We start from the raw sequence: 18,740 nt of genomic DNA, 5'->3' as shown, positions 1-18,740 counted from the left end.
CACACACACACACACACACTGTAACTCTCTCTCTCTCACACACACACACACACACACTGTAACTCTCTCTCCACACACACAACACACACACACACTGTAACTCTCTCTCTCTCTCACACACACACACACACACACTGTAACTCTCTCTCTCTCTCACACACACACACACACACACACTGTAACTCTCTCTCTCACACACACACACACACCACACTGTAACTCTCTCTCTCACACACACACACACACACTGTAACTCTCTCTCTCACACACACCACACACACACACACACACACACACACACTGTAACTCTCTCTCTCTCTCTCTCTCACACACACACACACACACTGTAACTCTCTCTCTCACACACACACACACACACACACACTCTCTCTCTCACACACACACACACACACACTGTAACTCTCTCTCTCACACACACACACACACACACACACACACTGTAACTCTCTCTCTCACACACACACACACTGTAACTCTCTCTCTCTCTCACACACACACACACAACACACACACACACACACACACTGTAACTCTCTCTCTCTCACACACACACACACACTGTAACTCTCTCTCACACACACACACACACACACACACTGTAACTCTCTCTCTCTCTCGCACACACACACACACTCACTGTAACTCTCTCTCTCTCACACACACACACACACACACACTGTAACTCTCTCTCTCACACACACACACACTGTAACTCTCTCTCTCTCTCTCTCACACACACACACACACACACACTGTAACTCTCTCTCTCTCTCTCTCACACACACACACACACTCACTGTAACTCTCTCTCTCTCTCTCTCTCACACACACACACACACACACACTGTAACTCTCTCTCTCTCTCACAACACACACACTGTAACTCTCTCTCTCTCACACACACACACACACACACACACTGTAACTCTCTCTCTCTCTCGCACACACACACACACACTGTAACTCTCTCTCTCACACACACACACACTGTAACTCTCTCTCTCTCTCTCACACACACACACACACACACTGTAACTCTGTCTCTCTCACACACACACACACACACACACTATAACTCTCTCTCACACACACACGCACACTCACTGTAACTCTCTCTCTCTCACACACACACACACACACTGTAACTCTCTCTCTCTCTCACACACACACACACACACACACTGTAACTCTCTCTCTCACACACACACACACTGTAACTCTCTCTCTCACACACACACACTGTAACTCTCTCTCTCACACACACACACACACACTGTAACTCTCTCTCTCTCACACACACACACACACACTGTAACTCTCTCTCTCTCTCTCACACACACACACACACACTGTAACTCTCTCTCTCTCTCTCTCTCACACACACACACACACACACACACTGTAACTCTCTCTCTCTCACACACACACACACACACTGTAACTCTCTCTCTCTCTCTCTCTCACACACACACACACACACTGTAACTCTCTCTCTCACACACACACACACACACACACTGTAACTCTCTCTCTCACACACACACACACACACACACTGGACTCGTGTAGCGGAGCTGTTTTCAGCAGATCATGTGACAGATGAAGTCATGTGATGTTGAATGTGTTTGTTCAGATGAGCTCAAAACGCTCTTCTGCAGTATCTGTGTCTTTCCAGTACAAACCTCCTTAAATCAATACATTTGATGCAGATATTAAGTTTTGCTTTCTGAAACAATGATCACAATGAAAACAAGAAGAAGATCGGTCAATGAGGACCGAAAATAAACCTGTTTCGCTCTGACTTCTTTCATCTTTCTGACTCCAGTGGCAGATGTGTGTGTTCTTGTTTGAATCAGAAGCTCTTTCAGAAAACAAGGATCTGTGCACGGGACCAGAAGCACACACGAGCCAGAGCATCAGTAGTGTTTCCTCTGGGCCAGTGCGAGCCAGGGCTTAGAGCAACGTCACCAAACCTCATCGTTTCACCAACAAAGAGAGGTTATCAGAAAACTAAGAAATAAATCACTGGAAGATGTGCGATCACACAGGAACATGATAAAAGTGGCCGTGTGTGTATGCTTTGTTAAATATTCATATTCAAAAGCATCAATGCTTTACTATAGAATATGTGATACATTGATCATAATGAATTAATTTATCAGGACTCAAAATTAATCACACAGAAATACATTTATTTCTATTTTATTTATTTATTCAGTCGAGTCTGTTTCTGTTTATTTGTAGCCTATATGTCACATTAAGAATGAATGATAATATCTCTATTTTTATAGACTTATGACAGATATTATAAGTTACTAAATAAATACACAATTGTGATTTCTCCAAGCGGTCATATTTACTATGGTAACGTTAATGTTTAGTGTGCATAGTATTTTACATCGCTTATAAATATTTATGTCTTGTTTAGTGATTATAATCCACATCAGATCAAGTTATTTCAACACTCGCTGATGATTAAAAGTGATTTTTGAACTCAACTAGTTTAAAAAAGTCTTTAATGCTGGTGTTAAAGCTGTTATCTCTCTGAAATGATCCGTGTACTGACGCTCTCCAGACGTGGAGAAACTCCAGCTTTGTTCATAACCCCTCCTCTAGCCCCAGCTAACCCTCTTTGGCCCTTGCCGTTGGCCCCGAGGAAGCCCCGACGAGGCACGATCAAGTCCTGGAAGTGACCGTGAACACACGACTGGCCCTGGCACACACTAAGTCCGACAGTGGAAACACGGCTGTTGTGAGATGCTTCCCATCACACTTTTGTAGCAGGTCAAAGGTCAGATCTGTAGAAGAGCCGGAGGTCACACACACAGATGATCTTCAGAAGGGGGCTCCTATAACAGAGTGTTTCTGTCTGTTACACACACTCCTAAGATCAAACATCTTTCACCGCTTTATATGTTACCCTTGGGAGATATCATCAGGAAACATGGTGTTAGCTTTCACTGTTATGCTGATGATACGCAGCTCTATATTTCTTCGCGGCCCGGTGAAACACACCAATTTGAAAAACTAATGGATTGCATAGTCGATATAAAAAATTGGATGGCGATTAATTTTAGATTAGATTAGATTAGATTCAACTTTATTGTCACTGCACATGTAGGTACAAGGCAACGAAATGCAGTTAGCATCTAACCAGAAGTGCAATAAGCAGTAAGTACAGAATATACAAGGTCTACAATATGTACAATAACTATACAGATAAATATTATGGACATAATTTACAGATTTTGAATACTATAAGCACGATATACAGGTAGGTGTACTATGAACATACTATACAGAAGGATTATGTAAAAGTGTATGTACACTAGGCAGAACTATGAACATAATTTACACTAGTGCAATTTCTTACTGCTAAATTCAGAAAAAACAGAGGTGTTAACTATAGGACCTTATAATAACCTAGAACACTGTCTAAGACTTGATGGTTGCTCTGTCAATTCTTCGTCATCAGTTAGGAACCTAGGTGTGCTACTTGATCGCAATCTTTCCTTAGAAAGCCACGTTTCTAGCATTTGTAAAACTGCATTTTTCCATCTCAAAAATATATCTAAATTACGGCCTATGCTCTCAATGTCAAATGCAGAAATGTTAATCCATGCATTTATGACCTCAAGGTTAGACTATTGTAATGCTTTATTGGGTGGTTGTTCTGCACGCTTGGTAAACAAACTACAGCTAGTCCAAAATGCAGCAGCAAGAGTTCTTACTAGAACCAGGAAGTATGACCATATTAGCCCGGTCCTGTCCACACTGCACTGGCTCCCTATCAAACATCCTATAGATTTTAAAATATTGCTTATTACTTATAAAGCCCTGAATGGTTTAGCACCTCAGTATTTGAATGAGCTCCTTTTACATTATACTCCTCTACGTCCGCTTCGTTCTCAAAACTCAGGCAATTTGATAATACCTAGAATATCAAAATCAACTGCGGGCGGCAGATCCTTTTCCTATTTGGCGCCTAAACTCTGGAATAACCTACCTAACATTGTTCGGGAGGCAGACACACTCTTGCAGTTTAAATCTAGAGACCCATCTCTTTAACCTGGCTTACACATAACATACTAATATGATTTTAATATCCAAAACCGTTAAAGGATTTTTAGGCTGCATTAATTAGGTAAACACCAAAAAGAGCATTAGACAGCTGCAGCTCATCCAGAACACTGCTGCCAGGATTCTGACTAGAACCAGAAAATCTGAGCATATCACACCAGTCCTCAGGTCCTTACACTGGCTTCCAGTTACATTTAGGATTGATTTTAAAGTACTTTTACTCGTATATAAGTCACTAAATGACCTAGGACCGAAATATATTGCAGATATGCTCACTGAATATAAACCTAACAGAGCACTCAGATCACTAGGATCGAGTCAGTTAGAAATACCAAGGGTTCACACAAAACAAGGGGAGTCCTCCTTTAGTTACTATGCCGCCCGCAGCTGGAGTCAGCTTCCAGAAGAGATCAGATGTGCTAAAACACTAGTCACATTTAAATCTAGACTCTTATTGAGTGTGGTGTGGTGCATGCGTGTGTGTGTGTGTGATGCGTGCGTGTGGTTTGGTGTGTGTGGGCGCATCACATATTTTTTTGACTCCTCCCTCTTTTTGTGACGGGTATCAGTGTATTGTGCTGCTAGTGAGATACAATCTTGTTTTTCAGCTAATACATTCTGAAGTTGTTTTCTTGTTTCAGGTGTTGAAGTCAGGGTAAAGTGTTTCTGATCTGGGCTAACATGTCTCTGATGTGTTGATGGTTCTCCTCGGCTGCAGATGAAGTGTGTGTCTGTCAGATGTGGTCAGTGCTGTGGACATCTTTTATTATTATTGTTATTATTATTATTATCTGTCGTCTATGCAGTCAGAGTATGACCGCTCAGTCTGGACCTCGGCGTCGTCAGTAGGTTCAGTGACTGATTGGAATATTTTGAGCCAGAATAAAAAAGGTATTTCAAATTGCTTTGGATAGATTTTTTTGATGACATAAAAGGCCCTTCTCGCTTTCTCTTTCAGTTCATTCACAGCCAAGTTTAGTTTACCAGTTGCACTCATCTTCAGCCCGAGGTATGTGTAGTTTGGTCATACTGAGGGTGAGGTTGTGTCTCATTCCCTGAACTCTGGGTGTTTTCTGGAATGGGTTAGAACTGTAGTTTTGTTAGGATTAATGATCAGGGCCCAGGTCTGACAGAACTAGGTTCTGCTGTAGAGCCTCTTCTGTTGGAGACAGCAGAACCAGATCATCTGCAAACAGAAGAGCTTTATATTGTAGTCATGTAGTGTGAGGCCGGGTGCTGCTGATTGTTCCTGGAGTGTCCCCATCTAATTAATGTAGATATTGAAGAGGGTTGGTGATAGTGGACAGCACAGATTATGCATAAATATTGTAATTTATTTTACGATCAAATTTTGTTCATACAGTGCAATGTATGATGTAACGTTCATCACTACAACCATTCAGAATCACTTTAGTATGTATAATAATAACTCAAAAGCCCTTAGTTTGCCCACTCTGCCATGCTGCTGTCACATAAAGAAGGTGTCATGCAAACTGCCAGGGACTCCAGATGAAAATTAGTCTGTACGGCTATATCTGGCTCATTTACATTTGGACATTGTCCTTATGTTTATTAATGTGCATTGTCCCTTTTAAATAAATAAACAAACAAGCAAACTAATCTGGCAATGCTGGCCCCGCCTCCAGGGTGTTCTGATTGGTCCACTGGTTTGTATCTGACAATGATGAGTGGCTGCATGTAAAGATTACACATTCTTAATGCACCACTCACGTGGTAGTATGCTATTAAGGAGACAGTATTAAAAGGATTAAAAAACTAAATAACGGACATGAGAAAATGAGTTTGGATAGACTTTAGAATTAGTTTTTGGTTAATCTTCCAGCCCTACTCCGACCTGAACTTGTTGGCTCGCTGTCACGTAAGAATACCCTGTGAAGTGCACTTAGGGTCGAGTGGAGCGCCGCTTGACTCTCACACACACTTTCATCCTAACCGCTAACAGTTAACACACTCTTAAATACAATGAAGGAATCCACACACATGTAAACATTCCAATATAACCAATGAATGGGCACATTGAAAATTGTTCATTTGATTCATGTTTTGAAATGTGGTTAAAATAAAACGAATGAATAATGCTAATTAATTTCTACATTATAATAATAATTGTTTTATGATTTAAACATCATTTTAAACCATGGTATAAAGCTCTTTTTCTCAAATGAATAACTGATTGTTAGATACAAGCAGAGCAGAGGCTATAAGGCGATCTCTTTCTGTCAGAGCCTGAGACGATCTGGGGTCAGAGGTCACACACATCATCAGTTAACACTAATGAAGGAGAATGGAGGGTAATTGCGTCGGGGAGCGAGGGAGCGCTCTGATATCACTCTCTCATTCTCAGATCCACTCTTTTCTTTCAGTGGCGCTCAGAGGAGGGAGCTCAACCAAAATTCATTTCCTCGTTATAATTTGTTCTGTAATTAGCGAGCAGACTTCACTGAGCAAACAGCGGCGCTCGTCTCGGCGTCCCACAGGAACACCACTGCCAAAGACACTCCAGTTTTTGTTCTGCTGTATCAGTTTCATTTCCTCTCTTCACTTATTCCCACTTTAAACGCACTGCAGCCGCTACAGGACCTTAGAGAGCACAGCTCAGAGCAAAGTCACCTTCAGCGCCGCTCGCGACGAAGGAACCGGCCTTCTGCAGAGGAAGAAAGAGCTGTGTGTCAAGACTGAGATGCTCTCCAGTCTGCTGCATTAAAAACCCACTAAACAGAAATAAAAGAAGAGGAAAAGACAGACAAGGAGCTGAACGTGAAGACACAAGAAATATTGTGTGCACACTTGTTAAGTCTGACGTCACGTGTCATCACTTCTGCGTCCAAACAGTTACCAGGAGAAAACAACAAAAGATGCTATTATAAACTCACAATGTGATATAATAATACCGAAAAAAGTTTTAATCCTAACCTTTTAACTTCACACCAAAGTCCCAGATAGCCAGACAATGAAAATATAAATATAAAAAATATATAGAAATTATTTGTGTTTGGGATGCTGTGAGCTTGGAGACTGTAGTGTATACCGTAAATTTGAAAGCGTTTATCTTAAATGATTAATCTGAATAAACAGTGCTCATAAACGGCTGCTGAGGTCGTGTTCTCCAGTGAAGCTAGTTGAGGCAGCGCTTATTACATCATCACTCAACAACAGAATACTTATATCTGAAATAAATAGCGCTTATAATTACTCTGCACTGCTTGTAGTCATCCTGCAGATTATCAGCCGCAAAACAATTATCTTTTTCCACAGGAAGCTCTGCAGATCTCCTGACAGTAACGAGCGACTGTGTCCAGAGCATGATGACCAGCACAAAGCTCGCCTGAGAGCGAAACTCATCCAAACACATCAGCCCTGAGACCCCCGGCCACACCTGTTCATCACTAACACTTCAGTCTTTATCACTTCAGTCTTCATCACTAACACTTCAGTCTTCATCACTTCAGTCTTCATCACTAACACTTCAGTCTTCATCACTTCAGTCTTCATCACTAACACTTCAGTCTTCATCACTTCAGTCTTCATCACTAACACTTCAGTCTTCATCACTTCAGTCTTCATCACTTCATTCTTCATCACTTCAGTCTTCATCCCTAACACTTCAGTCTTCATCACTTCATTCTTCATCACTTCAGTCTTCATTACTAACACTTCAGTCTTCATCACTTCAGTCTTCATCACTAACACTTCAGTCTTCATCACTTCAGTCTTCATCCCTAACACTTCAGTCTACATCACTTCAGTCTTCATCACTAACACTTCAGTCTTCATCACTTCAGTCTTCATCACTAACACTTCAGTCTTCATCACTTCAGTCTTCATCCCTTCAGTCTTCATCACCAACACTTCAGTCTTCATCACTTCATTCTTCATCACTTCAGTCTTCATCACCAACACTTCAGTCTTCATCACTTCATTCTTCATCACTTCAGTCTTCATCACTAACACTTCAGTCTTCATCACTAACACTTCAGTCTTCATCACTTCAGTCTTCATCCCTAACACTTCAGTCTTCATCACTTCAGTCTTCATCCCTAACACTTCAGTCTTCATCACTTCAGTCTTCATCACTAACACTTCAGTCTTCATCACTTCAGTCTTCATCACTAACACTTCAGTCTTCATCACTTCAGTCTTCATCACTAACACTTCAGACTTCATCACTTCAGTCTTCATCCCTTCAGTCTTCATCACCAACACTTCAGTCTTCATCACTTCATTCTTCATCACTTCACTCTTCATCACTAACACTTCATTCTTCATCACTTCAGTCTTCATCACTAACACTTCAGTCTTCATCACTTCAGTCTTCATCACTAACACTTCAGTCTTCATCACTTCAGTCTTCATCCCTTCAGTCTTCATCACCAACACTTCAGTCTTCATCACTTCATTCTTCATCACTTCAGTCTTCATCACCAACACTTCAGTCTTCATCACTTCATTCTTCATCACTTCAGTCTTCATCACTAACACTTCAGTCTTCATCACTAACACTTCAGTCTTCATCACTTCAGTCTTCATCACTAACACTTCAGTCTTCATCACTTCAGTCTTCATCACTAACACTTCAGTCTTCATCACTTCAGTCTTCATCACTAACACTTCAGTCTTCATCACTTCAGTCTTCATCCCTTCAGTCTTCATCACCAACACTTCAGTCTTCATCACTTCATTTTCATCACTTCACTCTTCATCACTAACACTTCATTCTTCATCACTAACACTTCAGTCTTCATCACTAACACTTCAGTCTTCATCACTTCAGTCTTCATCACTAATACTTCAGTCTTCATCACTTCAGTCTTCATCACTAACACTTCAGTCTTCATCACTTCAGTCTTCATCACTAACACTTCCGTCTTCATCACTAACACTTCAGACTTCATCACTTCAGTCTTCATCACTAACACTTCAGTCTTCATCACTAACACTTCAGTCTTCATCACTAATACTTCAGTCTTCATCACTTCAGTCTTCATCACTAACACTTCAGTCTCATCACTTCAGTCTTCATCACTAACACTTCAGTCTTCATCACTAACACTTCAGTCTTCATCACTTCACCCTTCATCACTAACACTTCAGTCTTCATCACTTCAGTCTTCATCACTAACACTTCAGTCTTCATCACTTCACTCTTCATCACTAACACTTCAGTCTTCATCACTTCAGTCTTCATCACTAACACTTCAGTCTTCATCACTTCACTCTTCATCACTAACACTTCAGTCTTCAAAACTAACACTTCAGTCTTCATCACTAAAACTTCAGTCTTCAAAACTAACACTTCAGTCTTCATCACTTCAGTCTTCATCACTAACAATTCAGTCTTCATCACTTCAGTCTTCATCACTAACAATTCAGTCTTCATCACTTTAGTCTTCATCACTAACACTTCCGTCTTCATCACTAACACTTCAGTCTTCATCACTTCAGTCTTCATCACTAACACTTCAGTCTTCATCACTTCACCCTTCATCACTAACACTTCATTCTTTATCACTTCAGTCTTCATCACTAACACTTCAGTCTTCATCACTTCACTCTTCATCACTAACACTTCAGTCTTCATCACTTCAGTCTTCATCACTAACACTTCAGTCTTCATCACTTCAGTCTTCATCACTAACACTTCAGTCTTCAAAACTAACACTTCAGTCTTCATCACTAAAACTTCAGTCTTCAAAACTAACACTTCAGTCTTCATCACTTCAGTCTTCATCACTAACACTTCAGTCTTCATCACTTCAGTCTTCATCACTAACACTTCAGTCTTCATCACTTCAGTCTTCATCACTAACACTTCAGACTTCATCACTTCATTCTTCATCACTTCAGTCTTCATCACTAACACTTCAGTCTTCATCACTAACACTTCATTCTTCATCACTAACACTTCAGTCTTCATCACTAACACTTCAGTCTTCATCACTAACACTTCAGTCTTCATCACTTCATTCTTCATCACTTCAGTCTTCATCACTAACACTTCAGTCTTCATCACTAACACTTCAGACTTCATCACTTCAGTCTTCATCACTTACACTTCAGTCTTCATCACTTCAGTCTTCATCACTTCAGTCTTCATCGCTAACACTTCGGTCTTCATCACTTCAGTCTTCATCACTTCATCACTTCAGTCTTCATCACTAACAATTCGGTCTTCATCACTTCAGTCTTCATCACTAACACTTCAGACTTCATCACTTCAGTCTTCATCACTTACACTTCAGTCTTCATCACTTCAGTCTTCATCACTTCAGTCTTCATCGCTAACACTTCGGTCTTCACTTCAGTCTTCATCACTTCATCACTTCAGTCTTCATCACTAACAATTCGGTCTTCATCACTTCATTCTTCATCACTTCAGTCTTCATCGCTAACACTTCGGTCTTCATCACTTCATTCTTCATCACTAACACTTCATTCTTCATCACTTCAGTCTTCATCGCTAACACTTCGGTCTTCATCACTTCAGTCTTCATCACTTCATTCTTCATCACTTCAGTCTTCATCGCTAACACTTCGGTCTTCATCACTTCAGTCTTCATCTCTAACACTTCAGTCTTCATCACTTCAGTCTTCATCTCTAACACTTCAGTCTTCATCACTTCAGTCTTCATCACTAACACTTCAGTCTTCATCACTTCAGTCTTCATCACTAACACTTCAGTCTTCATCACTTCAGTCTTCATCCCTAACACTTCAGTCTTCATCACTTCAGTCTTCATCCCTAACACTTCAGTCTTCATCACTTCAGTCTTCATCACTAACACTTCAGTCTTCATCACTTCAGTCTTCATCACTAACACTTCAGTCTTCATCACTTCATTCTTCATCACTAACACTTCATTCTTCATCACTTCAGTCTTCATCTCTAACACTTCAGTCTTCATCACTTCAGTCTTCATCACTAACACTTCAGTCTTCATCACTTCAGTCTTCATCGCTAACACTTCATCACTTCATCACTTCAGTCTTCATCATTTCAGTCTTCATCGCTAACACTTCAGTCTTCATCACTTCAGTCTTCATCGCTAACACTTCATCACTTCAGTCTTCATCACTTCAGTCTTCATCGCTAACACTTCATCACTTCATCACTTCAGTCTTCATCATTTCAGTCTTCATCGCTAACACTTCATCACTTCATCACTTCAGTCTTCATCATTTCAGTCTTCATCACTAACACTTCAGTCTTCATCACTTCAGTCTTCATCGCTAACACTTCATCACTTCAGTCTTCATCACTTCAGTCTTCATCGCTAACACTTCATCACTTCATCACTTCAGTCTTCATCATTTCAGTCTTCATCGCTAACACTTCATCACTTCATCACTTCAGTCTTCATCACTTCAGTCTTCATCGCTAACACTTCGGTCTTCATCACTTCAGCTGGCGATTTCGATCGACTGCCTGAGACAAGCATAAGAAGATGGCCTTGCGCGTCTTCACGAAAGCTTATCAACTTCATGTGTTTTAAGTCAACTGAGAGTTTGATGCGCACACGGAGAGCTGCGCAAACACCAAACTGAACTCTTCTTCGCTCCACACAGTGCCTGAACGAACAAATACTCCATACCAGCTTATACATACAAACACAAAAAGTCAGTGTCCTTAATGTTAATCTAAGAAATGAAACAGGAGAAAACCACTCACTACTCTTAATTGAATTACTTAAATGTTGTTACAATTGTTTATTTGTGCCATTTACACAATTTCAAACAGGGCCCAAGGATACGACCTGCACTGGAGCACCACAAACCCCAGCTACGGCCCTGCATCTGACAGTTCAGGGTAAGATTTGTGTTAACATCACTTGGAATTATTTCTCATCTGTACTGCAAAATGCTTTAACAACACTTTAAAAGTCAGCATGTGTATAAACCGAAGTTAGACTGCAGTAGCAGGAGTGTTCACTGTTAGCTGATGTTACTCAGCACAATACTAAATATGGAAAATAAAAGGAAACCAACCTTGATAAACATTGGATGCCTAATGGAACCGACTCGGTTCTGTGCTTTCCATCATTTATCAAATCACCTGAAATATATGAAATGGAAATCTTTGTTTTACTTCACACACACACAGTCTGGTTCACTACTGGTTCAAAACCATATTTTCTATCGCTCTACACCTAAACCTACACACACAGAAAACTTTCTGCATTTTTACTTTCTCAAAAAAAAAAAAACTAATTATATATCATTTGAAAGCTTTCGTACCCATGGGGACCTCAATTTAGGTCCCCACTGTGACTTGAGTCCACATGGGTCTGTGTGCATTCAGGTTTAACTTTTAAAACCATGTACACTTATACACACACACACACACACACAGTCTGGAGAGGCGCTGTCACTATGGGGATGCGCCGGAGATGATGTGATCCTCGGGCACAAGAGTTCAGCTTCTGTCTTGAAGAAAGAAATGACTGTCGCATTACTGGAATATAATCGATCGTGCGACTGTAGGACATTACCGACCTCATGTATAATTCACAGACACGCTGCGTCCGAGTAACGCAATATTTGCTGGTATGTGTTTCACGTATGGCGCTCTGAGCCGTGTGTGTGTGTGTGTTCTTCATTTGCTTCATATCTTTATTCTGCTTTTCTCACACATTCACATCTTATCAAAGCAGCAGCTCGTCTGCTCTCATTACTGCAGCAAAGCCTTTAAACTGAGATTAGGCTAGAACTCTCTCTCACACACACACAGACTCGCTCAGGAGGAGCAAATAAGTGAGTGTGATAAGCAGGAGGAGGACAGTGATGAAAGAGGTCGAAAACTGTGTGTATTTAAAAGCTGGAAACAATAGTGTGTGTGTGGTGTTTGTGAGCAGTGGAAGGAGAACACACCTGGAGCGTCCTGCAGGCATACAGGCCCATGTGTGTGTGTGTGTGTGTGTGTGTGTGTGTGTGTGTGTGTGTGTGTGTGGTGTGTGTGTGTGTGAGTGTGTGTTTGTTCCTGTGGCCTACAGACACTGGTGAGTGTGAGTAATTCTGTGCATCTGTGATGGAGAAGAGTAAACAGACAAGAGATCAGACTGATGGGATTACATTAACTGTGTGTGTCTCCCTACAGGCTGATCTCAGCGCACTCCAGTTCCCTCACCTTAGCCTGTGTGTGTGTGTGTGTGTGTGTGTGTGTGTGTGTGTGTGTGTGTGTCTGTGTGTCTGTGTGTGTCTGTGTGTGTGTGTGTGTGTGTGTGTGTGTATGTGTCTGTGTGTGTCTGTGTGTGTGTGTGTGTGTGTGTCTGTGTGTGTCTGTGTGTGTGTGTGTGTGTCTGTGTCTGTGTATGTGTCTGTGTGTGTGTGTGTGTGTGTGTGTGTGTGTGTGTGTGTGTGTGTGTGTGTGTGTGTGTGTGTGTGTGTGTGTGATACGCATCAGTCTGCTGAGCTTCTCCATCAATCTGCACTCAGATGCATAATGAGTTGTTTGTTTCCACAGAGATGCCTAGACGGCGCAGCTCTCCTCTCTCTGTGTGTGTGTGTGTGTGTGTGTCTGTTCTCTATGAACTTCTGCAGAGGAACTTGCTGCTGCATCTCTTCATCTGTTTCTGCTGTTGTTGAGAGTGTGTGTTTGTACGATGGCAATGCGTCTCATCTGTCATTTACTGGCATCACCATGTGAACATAATGCAAGCGGAGACACTGTCACCATGGCAACCGCTGAAGCAATTGACAGATTATTTTAATGGACACTGAAGCACGACTGACACACACACTCCACTCACACTCTAAACACACACTCTTTAACACACACACTAAAGGTTTTCATTTTACCCGGTAATTATTAACCGATCATTAATAATTTTGACTGATTAGTACAATCAATTAAATAGCTAGGCTATTTTAGTTCCCCTCACTCCACTACAAATCCTTTCAATTAACAGTATTTAGAAAAGAACAAGATAATTCAAGATGTAAGAAGCTATAGCAATATAAACAAGACAAAACTAATTAATTTAGGTTCAAACGAAACTGAAACCAACTTTGGGTCTTTCATTCGACACAAAATCAAATGTTTCCGTATTCGTTATATATCTGAATGCCAAATTATTATTATTTACTTCACTCCGCTTGCAATATCCACATAAAACAAAATTAAATTCAAATTTATTTGTATAGCGCTTTTTACTAAACAAATCATTACAAAGCAACTTTACAGAAAATTTTGTTTCTACAATATTTAGTAGTAGCTTATAAGTGATCATCAGTTTATGTGCAAATGACAGGAATTTTCAGAACAAGACGTAGTCAGCCAGACGAGAAACATTATTAACAGCAATTATTATATGATGCAGTCACAGTTGGTGTTTGATCACTCAGAGAACACTCAGTCTGTAAGACATTGCTCTGAATCTGATATATTAGTAATTGATCAATTATTGAATTCTGACGGACAGCTTTTGAGTATTAATAAACTGTCTTACATTGAAATGTCATATTTCTGCTAAAGATAATTCAATTCAATTCAACTCAAGTTTATTTGTATAGCGCTTTTTACAATATAAATCGTTACAAAGCAACTTTACAGAAAATTATGTTTCCACAATATTTAATCGTAGCTTATAAGTGGTGACTGTCAGTTTGTGCACGTGTGACAGGATTCTTCAGAAAAATGAATACAAGACGTAGTCAGCCAAACGATGAACATTATTAATATTATTAATAATTAATAATTATTATATGATGCAGTCACACTTGTAGCAATATTTGTTAGTTCTGTTGTTGATTCAGGGTCAGCATCATCTGAGGTCCTCTGAGGGTCAGCATCATCTCTTCTCAGGTGTTCTGGATCCAGACTGGAGCTTGTGTAAATCCTAGTTACCACGGGATGAAGATCCAGCAGAAACAGAGAAACAAGTAGAGGCATCATTAGCATAGCTGCTGATCCAGCCAAGTACAATTAATTAGTTTAACCCAAGCTAATGAATAAAAATGCACATTTGATCAGATACAACTGCAGTCACAATTTAAGAAATACATTATTCGTATACTTGGAGAAAGAGATGTGTTTTTAATCTAGATTTAAACAGAGAGAGTGTGACTGAACCCTGAACATTATCAGGAAGGCTATTCCAGAGTTTGGGAGCCAAATGTGAGAAGGCTCTACCTCCTTTAGTGGACTCTGCTATCCTAGGAACGACCAAAAGTCCAGTGTTTTGTGACCTTAGGGTGCGTGATGGGTTGTAGCGTGGTAGAAGGCTAGTTAGGTACGCTGGAGCTAAACCATTTAGCGCCTTATAGGTAAGTAATGATAATTTGTAACTGATACGGAACTTAATAGGTAGCCAGTGCAGAGACTGTAAAATTGGGGTAATATGATCATATTTTCTTGACCTGGTAAGGACTCTAGCTGCTGTATTTTGGACGACCTGTAGCTTGTTTATTGACGAAGCAGGACAACCACCTAGAAGTGCATTACAATAGTCCAGTCTAGAGGTCATGAATGCATGAACTAGCTTTTCTGCATCAGAAACAGATAACATGTTTCGTAGCTTGGCAATGTTTCTAAGATGGAAGAATGCAGTTTTTGTAACATTGGAAATATGATTTTCAAAAGACAAATTGCTGTCTAATATAACACCCAGATTTCTGACTGTAGAGGAAGTAACAGTACATCCGTCTAGTTGCAGATTGTAATCTACAAGATTCTGTGTACTGTTTTTTGGTCCAATAATTAGTATCTCTGTCTTATCTGAATTTAATTGGAGAAAATTATTTGTCATCCAATCTTTTACATTTTTAACACTCTCTGTTAGCTTAGATAATTGATAAGTTTCATCTGGTCTCGTTGAGATATATAGCTGAGTATTATCTACATAACAGTGGAAACTAATCCGTATTTTCTAATAATAACCAAAGAGCAACATGAATATTGAAAATAGAAGAAGACCTAGGACAGATCCTTGTGGCACTCCAAATTTTACTGATGATAAATGAGATGCCACAAGTTGGTCAGGTTCATCAATCAGCCACTCACAGCGCACTCCCTCACCAGAATACTAATCACCAGCACCTATTCACAATCATCCCATCAGCTCACCTCCACATAAAAGCACACACCTCAGTCACCCAGGTTGTTCGATCTTGTAGCTGTAAAGCAGACTCAATCCTGTTGTTTAGCTACCTCCGTTGACTCTCTACTAACCTCGCTACTTACCTCTTGTTGATCCATTCTCCTAGATTCCTATGTTTCTCCAGTGTCTCTCCTATGATTCCTTCTCCTAGCTCTCCTCTCCAGCGTGAACCCTAAGGTGTGTGAAACGTGTCTGCCATCCTGGTCACCCCACCAGTGGCTCTGGAAATTCCCAATACCCCATCCTGTCAGTCAAGCCTGACTCAACGATCTCACCTAACTATCTCACCTGCAGATCTCATGTGCTCTACATTACAACTGTCAATAAATCTAACTCATTCTTACCTTCTGTCTCAGAGACCGTGTATTACACGAGAGGTCTCCCCATTCAAAAAACAAAATGGTAGTGATCGGACAGGTAGGATCTAAACCATCTTAGAGCCTGCCCTTGAATACCTGTATAGGTTTGTAATCGATCTATGAGTATGTCATGATCTATGGTGTCTTTGGTGTTAACTGTGTGTGTGTGTGTGTGTGTGTGTGTGTGCATGTAGTGCCAGTGCAATCACTTTAAATTGTTTCTTCTAACAGTGTAAGCAACTACTCCTTTTAGTAATAAAGAGCCTTATGGGAATTGTAAAAGGATTGCCTTTATTTGTGTACATTCACAATTCACATTCAGCGATATCATTGACTTGATTGCAAATAAATGCACAGACACTATTTAAACTGAACAGAGATGACATCACTGAATTCAATGATGAACTGCCTTTAACTATCATTTTGCATTATTGACACACTGTTTTCCAAATGAATGTTGCTCAGTGCTTTGACGCAATGTATTTTGTTTAAAGCACTATATAAATAAAGGTGACTTTGACAATAAAAACAAATCTTTGTGCTTTTGAAATATAAGCCTAAAGAAAAATTGGATGCTGCTTTCTGCTGTCTGGTTTCCTTTAATGCAGCACAAAAATGAAAGATAACACTGCATACTAGGCAACTTGTTGCAGAGTTGTTCGTTCTTTTTCTTAATTTATTATTTATTATTTCTTGTTTTGTGTTCTGCTGACACCCTGGAGCTCGCGTCTCTGAAAACATTTTTTTACAATAAACATTATCTTTATTTACAAACCACATACATCCAAACAAGTGCATTCTCTACTAAAAAAAAAAAAAAAACTTAAAACATTCCGTAACACAAAACAATATTATTTTTTAATTATAGTTGATTTGAGCTTCCGCCATGACACTCGCTGTGAGAAATACAGCAAGTGAAGTGGTACAAACAGTGAAAACAGCTGTTGGAGTTCTGTTGAAACTCTATCAACACTCTTATCAGATTGGAGGACCAGAAATAGGTTGTATAACTGGAAATATAAGCACAATTTTAATACTTGGATGAAAATCCTTTGCAGTCAAAGACTGTCTGTAGTCTGGACATGGACATCACCAAATTCTGAGCGTCCTGCCGGGAGATGCTTTGCCAGGTCTTGAGTTGCTGCTTGTTTGTGGATCTTTCTGCCTTCTGTCTTGTCTTCAGTAACTGAAAAGCATGCTCTATTGAATCTAGATCAGGTGTCTGACTTGGCCATTGAAGAATATTACATTTCTTTGCCTTCAGGAAGTCTTGAGTTGCTTTTGCAGTATGTTTAGGGTTATTATCCATTCTGCAGTGTGAAGCTGCATCCTGTCAGTTTTGTAGCATTTACACGTTGTTTGAAGTGAAATGTGTGTTGGCAGTGTGTGTACAAAACCACACTATAATGTTAAAGATGCACCCAGTGTTTCTTTGTCTTTTAATCTCGTTAAATCATTTTCCTTTTCTCACATCAAGCTTTCTCAGATGCTTGTCTTTGTGACATCACACAGACAGGCCCCTCCCACAATAGTCTGATTGACAGTGTTGTTTCACCTTAGACCCGCCCTGAGGGAGCCATCAGTCCTTTATTGTTTCACCGCCAGAGCAGATGTAGAGGAGAATGACTCCTAAGTGATTGAGGTGTTCTGTCGTTGGATGTAATAATGAACATGGCAGTCGTCATTTACTCCTGACATCTGAAGACGCAGTAGATTACGTTTGTTTCTGAAGAGAATGAGCCTGTAATCTACATAAATGTGTCAATCATATGTGATCCTCACGTACAGAAGAAGTGAAGATAAGTTTTTTTTTTTTTTTTTTTTTTTATGAATCTTTGCAAATTGCCTTTCCTAGTAATGTGCTAGTTAACAAGTTACGCAGATAAAGTAAACAGTCTGATGAAAGGGACTAGTCACCCCACAGAAGAGAGGGGCGGGGTCAGCAGAACTCATTTAAAGGGACATGCACTTAAATGGGCTGCTGAAAACAGAGCTGATTTTGACAGGGTGAATTAAAGGGTATTTTACACTAACATTGAGACATTTTAACCAAAGTATGTTAAGTGCTTTTCATTGAGACCCTAAAGAATCATATCAACTTGTGGAAAATGGGCATCCGATGACCCCTTTAGGAATGTTGTCAGCTGTTGATCTGGCCACACCCAAA

Source organism: Carassius auratus, unplaced genomic scaffold (genome assembly GCF_003368295.1).
Source record: "Carassius auratus strain Wakin unplaced genomic scaffold, ASM336829v1 scaf_tig00012937, whole genome shotgun sequence".
Taxonomy (NCBI): domain Eukaryota; kingdom Metazoa; phylum Chordata; class Actinopteri; order Cypriniformes; family Cyprinidae; genus Carassius; species Carassius auratus.
The sequence above is the reverse complement of the archived record's forward strand: the minus strand, read 5'-3'. Positions refer to the sequence as shown.